Genomic DNA, 14,001 nt, shown 5'->3' on the forward strand with positions numbered 1-14,001 from the left:
CACCTTTTGATGTAAATGTTTGAGGACAGGGTTTTGTTCTTTCTGGATTCCATTGGAATGAAAATCACAGATAAAGGGACTCTTACAATTCAAATTTGATTGAATCCTGCAAAATATTGTTATTAATTATACAACACATTTTTATTTTTGCTAAAGCAGAGATGCTGAAAAAATATTTTTGCCTACACTTCAGCCTACACTACAGAAAAAATATATATCATTGAGTTAATAAAGCTGCATACAAACATGGTCTCTTTTTTGTTTTCTTGAGTAAGGCAGCTCCAAAATGCAGGTGTTTCAGCCTTGCTCAGTGCATTCTGTGGAGGTGGGGCAAGCCAGCAGAAAATATGGAGCGTTGCGCAGTGATTGGCTCAGTGTTCTGTCACTCATGGGGACACTACATCACCGCCAAGTCTAAAGGTAGAGATAGAAAATTCAAGCCCCTTGGGTGCTGCCACAGAGTTACATTAGAAGTGCCCAACCAAGAAGGCTTAAGGTCATTGGCCACAGATAAAATGACGTCAAATCACATATCTACAGTAGCTTTGATTGGACTGATGTCAACATCATACTTTCAAAGTCTGAGCTAGCAGTCATCATCATGAGTCAAGTCGACAATCTACTGGCAAATCCTATGTAATCCTTGTCATATGAAGAGAAATAATGAAGAGAAATTATAGATAAAACATATAGGTGCTCATCGGCCATTGGACATAAACGTTACACAACAAGTTGGAAATCGCAAATTCAACAATGAGTGATTTCAGTTTGGCTAACTGCAAGCATTGCAAAGCAATCATTAGCCTGCTATTCAGCGGAGTGGCTGTGTGGTCCAAAGTCTGAGATGAATGGTCTCTTTTCCTAGTTTAAAAGGATAAACATTCAACATTGGCCATGCTGTCAATTAAGTAAGATTTGTACCGCGCTCAAAACAAATATTAACTCTGAACGGCAAAATCTGACTTTAGTGAGTTCAAGACAACTGGAAAGTCTGGAAAAAGGAGCTACGACTGGGAAAATATGTTTTGAACTTTCATCCAACTCAGGCCTTTTTCTACAGCTACAAACTGAAGATCACTGACGTCATCATGATTCGACCTTGATTTTTTCCGAATACCCAATTGTCTTGAACGCACCATAAATCCAGAGAATGCCAGACTTTGATGACAAAATGTGCCCACGAAGGACCGCCGTGCCACCTTCCTGTTCAAGTGAGCACAGCACAACAAGGTGAGTCCAAAAATGTCTTGTATGCTGCTGCATAAATTATATAATATGCCAGGGAGATATGTATACTGTAGCTAAGAAAGTAATACTGTTAGTAGCCCATGTGCCTCACCCTAATAATTTGGTCTATGTTCACCTCTTAATTTCGCCTACTGTTCTGACTTGGTGGTGCACATGTAGCCTATAACCCGTTTTTGAGAAATGTTATCATCAAATATTGTAAGAGCTTTCATTGTCTGCTTATATGTCCCCTTTATTTATCCTACGGTTTTGACTTGGTGTACAGGTTCTGAATTCTATTGCTGTACATTTCAAAAGTGCTGAACAAATAGATATAATGACTTCGTCCGTCCAAGTTCGCTCATTAATGTCTTAATCGAAGTTACGGATTGCCTCTTATCCACTTGTCGTCCCCTTATGCGTCCCCATATCTATTTACTTCGCTGCTCTTTTGCATACCAATATCACTACTTAGACACCATCATCTGATCATCATCATCTGCTCATCTATCACTCCAGTGTTAATCTGCTAAATTGTAATTACTTTGCTACTATGGGCTATTTATTGCCATACCTCCTCATGCCATTTGCACACACTGTATATAGACTTTCTTTTTTTTTCTATTGTGTTATTGACTGTACGTTTGTTTATTCCATGTAACTCTGTGTTGTTGTTTCTGTCGCACTGCTTTGCTTTATCTTGGCCAGGTCGCAGTTGTAAATGAGAACTTGTTCTCAACTAGCTTACCTGGTTAAATAAAGGTGAAAGAAATAAAGAAATAAAATATGCCATAGTTCGTACATCTCAATTGTCATTAGAAACCACATTTGTTTAAGCAAGTCAGCCATATCAGCTATGTTTTTTATAAAGGCAGTAAATGAGGCTGATTTAACTGTTTTGCTGCCAGACAAGGCTCCGCTGATAGCCAGGTGAAGCAGTCGTAAGGTGTTGGGACTGCTGTTGGGACTCTGTTGTTGGGACAGCTTTATGTAGGCCCTAACAGTTTGTGGGCACCATTTGTCACCGTTATAGTGCAATTCATGTATTGTTTAGTGTTGTGTTGTGTTGTGTAGTGGCTTTGCTGGCATATATCCCTTTTTTTGTTGTTGGTCCCACCAAGATTTACATTCTAAAATCGCCACTGTATATACATATATAAATCTGAAAAATAATATATATATATATTGATTGAATAGGAAGCCATGTCTGTCCAATTGTACAGTATTCACAACTTATTTCACAAGAAACTATACAGTACCAGTCAAAAGTTTGGACACACCTTCTCATTGCAGGGTTATTATTTTATTATAGAATAATAGTGAACACATCAAAACCATGAAATAAGACTGTTGGAAAATCATTCCTCATGAAGCTGGTTGAGAGAATACCAAGAGTGTGCAAAGCTGTCATCAAGGCAAAGGGTGGAAACTTTGAAGAATCTCAAATATAAATTATATTTTGATTTGTTTAACACTTTTTTGGTTACTACATGATTCCATATATGGTATTTTSTAGTTTTGATGTCTTCACTATTATTCTACAATGTAGAAAATAGTCAATATAAAGAAAAACCCTTGAATAAGTAGGTGTGTCTAGACTTTTGACTGGTACTGCAAAAATCTCTGAAGCTGGAGACTCTTACCTCCCTCACTAGCTTTAAGCACCAGCTGTCAGAGCAGCTCACAGATCACTGCACCTGTACATAGCTCATCTGTAAATAGCCCATCCAATCTACCTCATCCCCATACTGTATTTATTTATTTATCTTGCTCCTTTGCACCCCAGTAACTCTACTTGCACATTCATCTTCTGCACATCTACCATTCCAGTGTTTAATTGCTATATTGTAATTACTTGCCACCATGGCCTATTTATTGCCTTACCTCTCTTATCCTACCTCATTTGCACATGCTGTATATAGATTTTTCTACTGTATTATTGATTGTATGTTTGTTTATTCCATGTGTAACTCTGTGTTGTTGTATGTGTTGAACTGCTTTGCTTTATCTTGGCCAGGTCACAGTTGCAAATGAGAACTTGTTCTCAACTAGCCTACCTGGTTAAATAAAGGTGAAATAAAATAAAAAATCTAATATTATTATTCCAATTTTTCAGGGGATACTGTAGCACCCTAAGCACCCCTACTTCACGTGGCTATGGAAGGGTTAGCTAAAAAGGTTAAGGTTATGGTTAGGTATGGGTTAGCTAACATGCTAAGTAGTTGAAAAGTTGCTAAAATTGTCAGTGATGAGATTGAAACTCACCTTTGTGCTGCTCGACATTCACATTATATGCCCAACCCAACCCAACCAACAACCCTACTTTCGTTTTTGCCTTCAGTAACCATATGTCTTATGTAACAATACCAAACGTAACATATCATAGAAATGAGTTTCCCRGATTTACGTTTACTATGTTACGTCTAGTCTATGAGACCAGGCTGTCCAGACCGGAAGCCTGCCACCTTTTGCTTTGACAGCAGTTAGGAGAAGCAGCGAGCAGCGAAAGAAGCAGTCCGCAACCATTCAGGAGATATTATTGTTGGGTTATACAGATGGGATATTTACACCGTTTTATGGAATCGTTTCAATTTCGTTTGGCGAGCGGAGGCGCAATTTTAAACACCTTTCATGAAATGTCACTGCATATCTTCAATCACATATCTTCCTTGGCTTCGTGAAAGGAATTTAGATAGAAAGAACAGACGATCATTTTCACAAGAAATTTGCTCTTATTCCTTCAAGCAGGATGGTGTCATACAGTTTCATATTCACTTTGGTTATTGCTGTGGCATGGGAAGTTATCGGTGAACCACAAACTCTACCTTCACCCTCAACGCAGCTAAATTCAACATCATCCATTCATGGAGGGGATTTGTCAAATAATGGCACAGATGAGACCGAATCAAAAATGTCTTCAATGTTACAATATCTTCCTACTCTTAAAAATATTGTAATTATTATTTGCGCGCTAACAGCTGTTCTCATCACGTGCTTGGTAATCAAAGTGATCAGGTAGGATGATTTATGTTTACACCAATAGGCAACCAAAAACTCTATAGGCAACTGTATTATCCTAATTAACATTATATATTTTACAACTGTAATATACTATACTATTCTTCTATGAAATCGAATTGAAGCATTCATAAAGATCTTACTTAAATAACGTAGCATGTGCGTCATTATTGATTTCGATCAGCCAGTATGTAGTAGGAGAGTTGGCAAACAGGGGATGGGTCTTGGTGTTCATTATATTGCAGCAACTATCATATTGTGTCAGTAATTTAATATCTAAATATGTTAAACAACACTACATTAGGCTACATCAGCGATGACATAATCATTCCCCACACCAGGTGGGCAGTAGGCCTTAACCACAATGCAGGTTGACATTTACTGTCATGAATCTTACCCTAGAGGCACAACGGAGCGATTTCTCTAGATGGGCCAGCTGCAAAGTCAAAATGGGCTATGTTGTAAAAATTCATGAAAACAAGCTTTTTGGTGTTAATTTAAGGTTGGGCATTAGGGTTAGTAGTGTGGTTAGGTTTAAAATCAGATTTTATGTCTTTGTGGCTGTACCAGCTAGTGACCACTCTGCAGAGCTGCCTACAGAACAAGATTAATGACGAAAAACGCTAAACTGCAACCACAATACACTACTTTAATCCTGTCCATATGGCAAAGCAGCCATATCAGATTCTTCTTTGTTCCAAGTGAGAAACTACTGCACACCTCAGCTGCGTTTCCACAGGCAGCCCAATTCTGATCTTTTTTTTCACTAATTGGTCTTTTAACTAATCAGATCAGCAATTTTTCCAATAATTAGGCAAAATATCAGAATTGGGCTGCCTGTGTAAATGCAGCCCTCTTGAAATGTCATTATCACAACCCTTCTCTGTTTTGTCATAGATCTGGACGGAGAATCAGGAAAACACGAAAGTATGACATAATCACGACACCAGCAGAGCGAGTAGAGATGGCTCCTTTGAATGAGGAGAATGATGATGAAGAGGACTCCACCCTCTTTGATGTCAAGTACAGGTAGGCCTACTCTCATCAGTTCAAGGCGGTCCGAACTTGAAGTGAGGGAGCACCAAAACCTTTCCCAAACCCACAAGAGTGGCACAGCCGTTCAGCCTTTTCTTTTTGATTCAGACATTCCTGTTTATGAGGATGCTTTCTATTTTTTACCTTTATTTATAGCTCACTGATTATTCCTGTTTCAGAAGTCTTCAAAATATTTCAGTGTCATTGATTAACTCATTAGATGAATGTTATAGATATGTTTTTGTCACATCCGTGAATGGGTAACTTTCTCTGTGATATGTTCAGTTCGTAATGCAAAACGCATGTGCCCTGAGCCCTTCTTCATACTATCTCAGTTTAAAAACATAAGGACAAAATTAGAGCATACGGAAATGCGTCATATTGGATTTTTTGTTTAATCTCCACTACTTTCATTGCCAGTGCTTAAGCAAAATTAAACATTTTACAAGGTAACAATAATGTTCTTCCCTTAGATGTTTAATCATGAAAGGTTTTCTGTGTGGAGCTGCCACACACATTTCCCTYGCCATAATTGCAAATTTGGGAAATGTTTGAAAGTAGGATATTTAGATTTTAGACTGTCTGCTTAATAAACACTAAATAACGATAACCATGAAAGTGGGCACTGTTTGAGCTCAACCCAATACATTCAATATCATCCATCTCACATGGTTCGGGAAGTTCTTGGAGTTAACTGAACCTATGGTTGCACTTTATTTCACGGTAAAGTAATTAATAACTATTATCTAAGAAATGACATGCGAAAATGTTAATTACATAGTAATAACATAAATAACATATGTTTCATTGTGATTCCATAAAACAAACACCACCATGTAACATTTGGTACCAGGTAGCCTAGTTCCAATGTTACTGGTGTTAAATTCTTTGAAGTAGCCTTCAAGAATGTATCCATTGCTACTAAAATACCAGGGAAAATGGAAACAAGTACTGTAAAATAAAGTGCTTCTGGTCTCTGCACAGCTTTACGTCACATATGCTTTCATGTGTAGCAAAATTTCAAGTGTTGATATTAGGCTTCTCCCATCCGTCCTTTCAATTGTTCTTTGACACAGTCCCAATTTCCTGTGAGAAAGATATGGCCTCCTGTTTACCTTATATTCTACAGTATTCGTATTCGTAAGTCAAACTCAGCTCAGCAAGGCTATTTCCTCCCACACCCAGTGGACAGTAGACTTACAAATGCAAACGGATCAGTAGTAAATCAATAGGTAGTATTTCTCAACATTGTTCTTCTGTAAGATGTGGGGTTTCAAATAAAATGTATTTTGTCACATGCGCCGAATACAACAGGTGTAAATCTTACCTTGAAATGCTTACTTACAAGCCTTTAACCAACAATGCAGTTCAAGAGAGTTAATAAAATATTTATAAAATGAACTAATGTAAAAAATTAAATATAAAGTAACACAATAAAATAACAGTAATGAGGCGATATACAGGGGGTACCGGTACCGAGTCAATGTGTGGGGGTACAGGTTAGTCAAGGTAATTTGTACATGTAGGTAGGGGTGAAGTGACTATGCATAGATAATAAACAGCGAGTAGCAGCAGTGTAAAAACAATGTAGATAGTCCGAGTGGCCATTTGATTAAAAGACTGGTTGGGGGTAGAAGCTGTTAAGGAGCCTTTTGGACCGAGACTTGGTGCTCCGGTACCGCTTGCCGTGCGGTAGCAGAGAGAACGGTCTATGACTTAGGTGACTGGAGTCTTTGACAATTTTTTGGGACTTCCTCTGACACTGCATATTTAGTATATAGGTCCTGGATGGCAGGAAGCTTGCCCCAGTGATGTCCTGGGCCATACGCACTACCCTCTGTAGCGCCTTACTGTCGGATACCGAGCAGTTGCCATACCAGGCGGTGATGCAACCGGTCAGGATGCTCTTGATGGTGCAGCTGTAGAACTTTTTGAGGATCTGGGAACCCATGCCAAATATATTCAGTCTCCTGATAGCTCATGTTGATTGAATAGGAAGCCAGGTCTGTCCGATTGTACAGTATTCACAACTTGGAATCATTTCACAAGAAACTATACAGTACCAGTCACAAATGTGGACACACCTACTCATTCAAGGTTTTGTCTTTATTTTTACTATTTTCTACATTGTAGAATAATAGTGAAGACATCAAAACTATGAAATGACACATATAGTATCGTGTAGTAACCAAAACAGTGTTGAGGTCAGGTGATTGTGGAGGCTAGGTCATCTGATGCAGCACTCCATCACTCTCCTTCTTTGTCAAATAGCCCTTACACAGCCTGGAGGTGTGTTGGGTCATTGTCCTGTTGAAAAACAAATGATAGTCCCACTAAGCGCAAACCAGATGGGATGGTGTATCGCTGCAGAATGCTGTGGTAGCCATGCTGGTCAAGTGTGCCTTGAATTCAAAATAAATCACTGACAGTGTCACCAGAAAAGCACCATCTCACCTCCTCCTCTATGCTTCACGGTGGRAATAACACATGCGGAGATCATCCTACTCTGCGTCTCACAAAGACACTGCGGTTGGAACAAAAATCTCAAATTGGACTCATTAGACCAAAGGACAGATTTCCACTGGTCTAATGTCCATTACTCGTGTTTCTTGGCCAAAGCAAGTCTCTTCTTCTTATTGCTGTCCTTTAGTGGTGGTTTCTTTGCAGCAATTCAACCATGAAGGCCTGATGCACGCAGTCTCCTCTGAACAGTTGATGTTGAAGTGTCTGTTACTTGAACGCTGTGAAGCATTTTTTGGGGCTGTAATTTCTGAGGCTGGTAACTCTAATGAACTTATCCTCTGCAGTAACTCTGGGTCTTCCTTTCCTGTGGTGGTCCTCAGCCAGTTTCATCAAAGCGCTTGATGGTTTTTACCATTTAGCACTGTCAAAGTTCTTGAAATATTCTACAATGCAGAAAATAATAAAAATAAAGAAAAACCCTTGAATGAGTAGGTGTGTCCAAACTTTTGACTGGTACTCTATATGTAGCCTTATTCTGTATTTTCACTTGTTTTTCAGGTGAATGCCAGCATTTAACAGAGGATGTTGGATTTTGAACTCACAATTTTCTCCAGTGGAAACACAACCCAAGGATATCTTTCCTAAAGCTGTTTCCTGATGTATTCAGTGTTTGGTAACTTCTGTCAAGTCTAGTCAAGTTACCCATCTCACCCAATATTTGCAGAAGAGGGTACCTCGGTGGTCTTGTTTTCTAGAATGTATTCTGATTGTGAACAAGCTGTATTTACAATCATTTTGTACACATCATACACTTCTAATGCAGAAGCCTCATCTTCAGAGGGATACTGCCCCCAGCTAGCTCAGTAAATGCATATCTTCTTTAAGCTAAAACTAAATACATAGAGAACATTTGATGGCTTCTGCGTAAAGGCAATCCTCTGGCTGTCCTCTAATGCTTATGGTGTATTATTCACTGTAATATTAGAGGCATTCCTCAGATTATTAGTTTAATATGTATGATTTGCACACTGAAGAATACTTATTTACTAATTTGGTGCAAAGATTATTTTAATTGTCAACTATTTGGCTATTCCAAATATTACACTAAGCACTAAAATATGCATACACTGTATATTGTCTGAGGCTTTCTGTCCTCTGTCTCGTGGTTGGTTTGGGTGCATATGTTTTACTGTGTGTGTTTGAGAGTCTCCCATTTTGCTGCTATCTAACTGGGGGTTGGTTAAGGTTTTAAGTGCATAAAAGTAAAGTGGAAAACCGGGTCATAGAATAGACTTTGCAGGGTATTTAAAATAAATGTATGCTTCTCAAAAGCTATATATTCGTGTGTGTGTRTATACAGTGGGAGAACAAGTATTTGATACACTGCCGATTTTGCAGGTTTTCCTACTTACAAAGCATGTAGAGGTCTATAATTTTTATCATAGGTACACTTCAACTGTGAGAGACTGAATCTAAAACAAAAATCCAGAAAATCACATTGTATGATTTTTAAGTAATTAATTTGCATTTTATTGCATGACATAAGTATTTGATACATCAGAAAAGCAGAACTTAATATTTGGTACAGAAACCTTTGTTTGCAATTACAGAGATCATACGTTTCCTGTAGTTCTTGACCAGGTTTGCACACACTGCAGCAGGGATTTTGGCCCACTCCATACAGACCTTCTCCAGATCCTTCAGGTTTCGGGGTGTCGCTGGGCAATACGGACTTTCAGCTCCCTCCAAAGATTTTCTATTGGGTTCAGGTCTGGAGACTGGCTAGGCCACTCCAGGACCTTGAGATGCTTTACGGAGCCACTCCTTAGTTGCCCTGGCTGTGTGTTTCAGGTCGTTGTCATGCTGGAAGACCCAGCCACGACCCATCTTCAATGCTCTTACTGAGGGAAGAGGTTGTTGGCCAAGATCTCGCGATACATGGCCCCATCCATCCTCCCCTCAATACAGTGCAGTTGTCCTGTCCCCTTTGCAGAAAAGCACCCCAAAAGTGAAGTTTCCACCTCCATGCTTCACGGTTGGGATGGTGTTCTTGGGGTTGTTTTTATCTCTTCTTCCTCCCAAACACGGCGAGTGGAGTTTAGACCAAAAAGCTCTATTTTTGTCTCATCAGACCACATGACCTTCTCCCATTCCTCCTCTGGATCATCCAGATGGTCATTGGCAAACTTCAGACGGGCATGGACATGCGCTGGCTTGAGCGGGGGACCTTACGTGCGCTGCAGGATTTTAATCCATTACGGCGTAGTGTGTTACTAATGGTTTTCTTTGAGAATGTGGTCCCAGCTCTCTTCAGGTCATTGACCAGGTCCTGCCGTGTAGTTCTGGGCTGATCCCTCACCTTCCTCATGATCATTGATGCCCCACGAGGTGAGATCTTGCATGGAGCCCCGGACCGAGGGTGATTAACCGTCATCTTGAACTTCTTCCATTTTCTAATAATTGCGCCAACAGTTGTTGCCTTCTCACCAAGCTGCTTGCCTATTGTCCTGTAGCCCATCCCAGCCTTGTGCAGGTCTACAATTTTATCCCTGATGTCCTTACACAGCTCTCTGGTCTTGGCCATTGTGGAGAGGTTGGAGTCTGTTTGATTGAGTGTGTGGACAGGTGTCTTTTATACAGGTAACAAGTTCAAACAGGTGCAGTTAATACAGGTAATGAGTGGAGAACAGGAGGACTTCTTAAAGAAAAACTAACAGGTCTGTGAAAGCCGGAATTCTTACTGGTTGGTAGGTGATCAAATACTTATGTCATGCAATAAAATGCAAATTAATTACTTAAAAATCATACAATAGATTTTAGATTCCATCTCTCACAGTTGAAGGGTACCTATGATAAAAATTGCAGACCTCTACATGCTTTGTAAGTAGGAAAACCTGCAAAATCGGCAGTGTATCAAATACTTGTTCTCCCCACTGTATGTATGTGTGTATATACACACACATACAGTAGCTCATCTTTTTTTATCAATACGACCTTGCRAGACATGTTTCAGCCCCCAAGGAATGGATAAAGGGTAATTTTGCATTTACAGTGCTTTTTAATTGGACCATTCCTCAGTAAATGTACACTACCCCAAACCTAAAACCCATTGTTGAACACAAGTTACCCATTAACTCAGGTGACCTTGTCTGGTTAACCAGTTTTGTTATCTGAGAGAACCCTAGACTATCAACTACAGTAAATGTAGGGGTTTTCAGGCAACTCAAATGAATTCYATTTGAGCTGCCTGATAAGTCATACACCTGTATGCAAATAATAAACTTTCCTACCTTTTTTCACAAGGGAATGTGTACTAACCCATAGTGGATAGCTGAAGCATTTTGCATACAATCATTACAAGTAAATTTTCTATTATGAATAAAAAGCACATGTTATATTTTCAGAATACAATCTATTGATTCTATTCACTGTTATTATATGGTCAAAAGTAACACCATTAAGGAACTTACCACTTTCTGTTCATTCTTCCTATGCCACATTGACAGACGGCGCATTATGATTTAAAGCTGTTTACTTATTTTACATCYAGATTGATATATTTTAGCCTGCAGTTAAAATACATTACTGTTGAAGATTGACAGTAAGATTCAAGTTTCCCATTGTATGCTAATATAGAAAACTGTAGTCTATTTCATATTTCAGTCATCAGAGTATTTTTTATTTAGATATTTTGTGTGTGATTAAGTTAGCTTCAGTTTTCAGTAATGCACAATTGGCGTCTTGTTCCTTTGATCATATTCTTGATGTATTTGTTTTAGATATTTTGTTGCTAGAACATTTCCACCTTCATCGTCCCTCTCCTCAGCAATTTATCTCTTCTACAATATCCTTTCCAAAAGGATAATAGTGTGAATGTTTCTGATCTTCAGTGCAGTGTTTGAATGTACAAGTAATTTATTTTTGGGCTTATGTCTTGTAACAATGTTCATTAGAACTTTTATTTGAAATGAATCATCTGGTTTATGCAGCTTTTCCTCTTGTAAATGAAATGAAATCTGCCATGCTATATGTAGACCTTCACTAATTACCCTCATCCCAACTCTAAGCCAAAAAAGCTTAAGTAAGAAAACCAATGTTTAACGCTTCTTTCATAAAATATTGAAAGCATGTCTACGCTTGGTTTTTCTGGCACAGAAAATGTAGTTGTTATCAACCCACTGGCTGGCTCCATGGATTTCCATTTATATAAAACATTAACCAAATTTAATGACTGTCCCCTACCATCAACTATCTCCTGTCTTGGTCTGTCCGCTGAAACATGTCATTAATTTTATTGAATAATTGTACTGAAATGTGACAAATGTGTACTTGGTCTGTACAAATCTTTGCTAAGCCTTTGGCTTATGGAGTTCCATATGAAGTCAGGGTTGTATATCAACAATACCCTCCCTCTCTTGGGACTCTCCCTCTCTTGGAGGTCACCATTACCCTCCCTCTCTTGGAGTCACCATGTTATACACATTTCCATTAACTTTTCCTCCTTTCTGTAACATTTAAACCATTCCTGTGATACTATAGATTAACTTTATTAGAAAGAACCCTTCCTGACGAAATGAGCCTATTTCAACAGCTTTACAAAGGGAATTTTAGTATGGTGTCCTTCCAAAACAAAAAGCACTTTCAGATCCAACACAATAATGTGCATCAAAGAAATTTGAACAAAAAAGTTGACTGTGTTTCAGAGGACATATATAGACTTCAGAAGGGAAAACCTCAAAATAGAATATAAAAGAAAGATCATAATGATCACATTTTGACAGAAGGATATGTGAACAGCTCTTCAGTATGTCCAACAAGTTGTGATCCCAAGGCCGTTTCAGGGGTAATTCATTTAGTTGTATTGGTCACAGACCGTTTCTACTTTTGCAAAATACAGCAGTTATTTTAGGAATAAATGCGTCTATTACTCTGGATGGCCCTCTGACATCTATAGTAAGACTATATCTATGTTTAACTTAATTGTCAGTGTAATAAGAGCAACATGTAATTCTACAGAAGGATCATATCAAAACAACACTTTTTTGGCAGACAGATCACGTGTGTGAGAGGCTGCGACTGGAGTAGGCCATACTACGAATATTTTAAATACTTCTACTAACTTCTATTAACAGAGGCATGTTCCCACTGTGGAAGTAAACATTTTCTACAGTGCTGAACATCTTGCCAAACCTTTGAAACGACTTTTAGAATTAAATATAACTTTCTTTAACACAGCTCCCTTGAGCTAGAGGTGCATATAAACAGACTGCAAAATATTTACACACATTCCATCTCAAGCCCCAGTTTTGTTAAGAAACAATGTTCACATTATTTGTTGATAACAAGTTGTCTGACAATTATGATGTCCAGTTGACAACATAAAACATTTTCACAGGAACAGCTTCCTACTTATTGATGAGTGGGGCATTTAGTAAAACAACCACAACCTTCTGAATAACAGCAAAGCATTAGCCAATGTCAACCCAAGGTCTTAAACACACCTATATTTGGAAATGGTCTTAAGAGGCACATTCCAAAAAAGTCATTGTCAAAACCTCAGGGAAAAATGTTGAAGATGTTGGCTGTTCCTGTGTAAACAGCTGGGTGTGTTCCCTGTTGGACTGTATTATCTCAAACTTTTTCCATACCAGTTGAGTGCCTCTTTTCAACATTACTACGTTACACTGCCTTTGACTGAGCACCCTAGGTAAACTAATAATAGCCAATGTCTGCCCTGGATGACGAGTCCTGTGGCTTGAAGAGGGTCCTCTCACAAAGCAACTGGTAGTTGTCTACAACACTTGCTGTGGCCTCTGTAGATCATCTGTAGGATCAATTTAATAAGCTGTGAAGGTGCTGAAACTATCTTGTTTTTGTTTTGATTACAAATGTTCTGTATTTTCAGCCATTCATGCTTTATCCAGGGATTTCTGTGTGCAGTTACCTCTTATCTCCAAATCGAATTAAATTAAAACATTCATAAGTGAACACACTATATTCAAAGACTCATTATACACCAAACTCCAAACAGAACAGAAGGAAAGAAATGCAATTCTGTCAGTCCTTGTAACACAAACACAGTTTCCCTGATGAGGAAGTTAAGGCAAGATAAGAAACTCGGCCTACACCTACTACTTCAATGATCAAATTCCCAATTTAAAGTGAGAGCTCACAAACCATCACAAATATGAAAATTAGCATGTAGTTGAACCCATGTTCACTAATTAAAGGTACTACATGTAACAACTCAACAATGAA

The 14,001-nt window shown here is 38.6% G+C and overlaps 1 long non-coding RNA gene across 1 annotated transcript; it reads left to right on the plus strand.

Moving 5' to 3' along the window:
- The first annotated feature begins 943 nt into the window (after window positions 1-943).
- Window positions 944-9,591, plus strand: LOC111952155 (uncharacterized). Its single transcript, XR_011474193.1, has 3 exons — window positions 944-1,230; window positions 5,143-5,274; window positions 8,302-9,591. It is a non-coding gene; the product is annotated as an uncharacterized lncRNA (long non-coding RNA).
- The last annotated feature ends 4,410 nt before the right edge of the window (window positions 9,592-14,001 follow it).

The sequence above is a fragment of the Salvelinus sp. IW2-2015 genome, linkage group LG26, assembly GCF_002910315.2.
Source record: "Salvelinus sp. IW2-2015 linkage group LG26, ASM291031v2, whole genome shotgun sequence".
Taxonomy (NCBI): domain Eukaryota; kingdom Metazoa; phylum Chordata; class Actinopteri; order Salmoniformes; family Salmonidae; genus Salvelinus; species Salvelinus sp. IW2-2015.